We start from the raw sequence: 3,826 nt of genomic DNA, 5'->3' as shown, positions 1-3,826 counted from the left end.
GTGCACCCTCCACCCTCGTGGCCCCCTGTTGCTCCACCGACGTACTCCTTCCTCCTATGTATATACCTATGTACCCCAAACTACCAGATACGGAACCAAAACCCTAATTCCACCGCCGTAACTTTCTGTATCCATGAGATCCCATCTTGGGGCCTGTTCCGGAGCTCCGCCGGAGGGGGCATCGATCACGGAGGGCTTCTACATCAACACCACAGCCCCTCCGATGAAGTGTGAGTAGTTTAATTCAGACCTACGGGTCCATAGTTATTAGCTAGATGGCTTCTTCTCTCTTTTTGGATCTCAATACAAAGTTCTCCCCCTCTCTCGTGGAGATCTATTCGATGTAATCTTCTTTTGCGGTGTGTTTGTTGAGACCGATGAATTGTGGGTTTATGATCAAGTTTATCTATGAACAATATTTGAATCTTCTCTGAATTCTTTTATGTATGATTGGTTATCTTTGCAAGTATCTTCGAATTATCAGTTTGGTTTGGCCTACTAGATTGATCTTTCTTGCAATGGGAGAAGTGCTTAGCTTTGGGTTCAATCTTGCGGTGTCCTTTCCCAGTGATAGTAGGGGCAGCAAGGCACGTATTGTATTGTTGCCATCGAGGATAACAAGATGGGGTTTTCATCATATTGCATGAGTTTATCCCTCTACATCATGTCATCTTGCTTAAGGCGTTACTCTGATCTTATGAACTTAATACTCTAGATGCATGCTGGATAGCAGTCGATGTGTGGAGTAATAGTAGTAGATGCAGGCAGGAGTCGGTCTACTTTTCTCGGACGTGATGCCTATATACATGATCATACCTAGATATTCTCATAACTATGCTCAATTCTGTCAATTGCTCAACAGTAATTTGTTTACCCACCGTGAATACTTATGCTCTTGAGAGAAGCCACTAGTGAAACCTATGGCCCCCGGGTCTATCTTCCATCATATTAATCTTCCAATACTTAGTTATTTCCTTTGCCATTTATTTTACTTTACATCTTTTATTTCTCTTTATCATAAAAATACCAAAAATATTATCTTATCATATCTATCAGATCTCACCCTCGTAAGTGACTGTATAGGGATTGACAACCCCTTATCGTGTTGGTTGCGAGGATTTATTTGTTTGCGTAGGTGAGAGGGACTCATGCATGGCCTCCTACTGGATTGATACCTTGGTTCTCAAAAACCGAGGGAAATACTTACGCTACTTTGCTGCATCACCCTTTCCTCTTCAAGGGAAAACCAATGCAAGTGCTCAAGAGGTAGCAGCCCTCGGGGAGGGATCGCCCTTGCGGACCACATTTGGTCGCCCAACCAACAAATCTCCCGTGAGGAGAATGCTGCTCTCGTCGCTCCCTTTAATGCCATGGAGGTTGAGACTTTTGTCAAAGCAATGAACCCGGCCTCGGCCCCAGGCCCCGATGGCCTACCGGTTCGCTTCTTCCAGGCATTCTGGCCGATGGTCAAGGAGATCATCCTTGACCTGTTCCTCGAGTTTTCTCGGGGAACATTGGACGTTTCCCGACTCAACTACGGGATCATCTCCTTGATCCCAAAGGTTACGGGGGCAGCTGACATTCGGCAGTTCCGACCTATCACGGTCCTCGATGTGTTATTTCGGATTCTGGCCAAAGGGTACGCCCCTAGGGCGACCCTAATCGCCCCTCGGATCCATCATCCGAACCAGAAGGCCTTCACGAAAGGCCGGTATATTTTGGATGGGATCCTCGTTCTCCACGAGGTCATCCATGAAGTCAAGGGTAAGCGCCTTCGCGCGATGTTCTTCAAGATTGACTTCCATAAAGCATACGACACTGTACATTGGTCCTTCCTTTGGGAGGTGATGATGAAGCGTGGCTTCGATCACCACTGGATGGCTCGGGTTATGTAGCTGGTTATGACTGGACGCACGGCTGTCAACATAAATGGGGAGGTCGGGCCGTACTTCCTGACTGGCAGGGAGTACGGCAAGGCGATCATATCGCCCCATTTCTATTCAATCTTGTGGTCGACGCTCTAGCTACGATCCTAGACTTGGCCAAGCGGGCCGGCCACATTAGGGGGATTTGCCCCCATCTCGTGGCTAATGGAGGTCTGACCCGCCTCCAATATGCTGACGACACCATTATGATGGTGGAAGGTTCGAACGAGGATATTCGACACCTCAAGTTCCTCTTCCTCTGCTTTCAGGAGATGTCGGGTCTCACGATTAACTTCGCCAAGAGTGAAGTGATGGTTCTTGGGTACTCTAAGGAGGAAGTCCAGCGAATCGCCACTCGATTGAATTGTCGCTTGGGATCCTTCCCGACTACTTACCTCGGCATGCCGATTAGTGACGCCTGTCTACAGGAGAAAGACTTCCGCCCAATAATTTCCAAGCTCCAACCTAGGATGGAGCCTTGGCAGGGGAGGTGGCTTTCCAAGGCCGCTCAAGTGGTTCTGATGAACTCCTCCCTTGTTAGCCTCTTGATGTACGTTATGAGATTTTATAGTTTACATGAATCCCTTCATCATTAGGTCACCAAGCTTCTCTCCAGATTCTTCTGGGCTGGAGAGAACAATAAACAGAAGTACCACATGGTTAAGTGGTCTGAGATTTGCAAGCCTAAGGACCAGGGCGACCTCGGGGTCATTTCATCTAAGCGGATGAATATTGCCCTCCTCTCCAAATGGCTTTGGCGCATTCAGACCGGTGATGGTGGGCTGTGGCTGGAGATTATCCGCGCGAAGTACCTACGAGGGCAGCCTCTGGCGTTCACCTCTAGATCTGGAGGGTCCCAATTCTGGCAATCGGTAATCCAACTGATGCCGGTCTTGTGTATTGGGACCTCCATTAAAGTGGGCTCTGGGTCCGGCACCCTATTCTGGCTTGATAGATGGGCCGAGACTCGACCTTTTGCGGAGCGGTTCTACGCTTTATTCTCAATATGTGCACGCCCACAACTTTCGGTGGCCATGGCTTTGGCTAACATGGGTGCAATCACCCTCCGCCATACCTTCGGGGCGGTGAAGCACGCTCAATGGGAGGAGCTGCTCGATTGTGTTGCCCTCCACACCCCCTCCCTTGAGCCCGACTTGCTGTCTTGGCGACTGGAGCCAAACAGCCGATTTTCTACTAGATCCTTGTACCAGGCGACTGTACCCACTCCTGGACCAATTGAACTCTCGGTGTTAAGGGAGATCAAAGTCCGCTTGAAAATCCGCATATTCCTCTAGCAATGGGTCTGAGGCCGACTGCCTTCGGGCACGGAGGCGCGTAAGTGTAATGGCCCTAGGGACGGCCTTTATCCCATTTGCATGGTACCGGAAGACTGCAACCACATCTTCTTCTGGTGCTCGGCGGCGCAGTTCCTATGGAGATGCTTCCGGGAGGTTGTTGGTGGCATTTGGTGTCACGACAACCTTCCGGACTTGTTCGGGGAGATCCTTAGGCTCCCCAGTCCTAGACGTGCCCCCACCTGGGTGGCTATGGGTACCCTGGCATGGACCCTCTGGTGCATCCACAATAAACTAGTCATCGAACGCGTGATTCCTTGCCGTGTGACTGATGCAATCTACAAAATGTGTGGCTTCTTACAACTATGGAGACCGCTTAGCAAGCGGCGCGATCGGGACGTCGTCGAAAACATCATCACGGGTCTCCGTTCCTCGGCTGCAGCATTAGCTCCACCACCACCGCCAGCCCCTCCTAAGCCGGATTAGCTTCTTTTTTCTCTTTGTTTGGGGCTTGTCTTGTTGTGCCCCCAGCGATGATTTGAGACTTCCTTGTACTTTGAACTGACTTGTTGGATGCTTGGTGTTGTTGCTTCATAATATAAAGCG

Source organism: Triticum dicoccoides, chromosome 6A, assembly GCF_002162155.2.
Source record: "Triticum dicoccoides isolate Atlit2015 ecotype Zavitan chromosome 6A, WEW_v2.0, whole genome shotgun sequence".
Lineage (NCBI taxonomy): Eukaryota > Viridiplantae > Streptophyta > Magnoliopsida > Poales > Poaceae > Triticum > Triticum dicoccoides.
Note: the sequence above shows the minus strand (reverse complement) of the source record.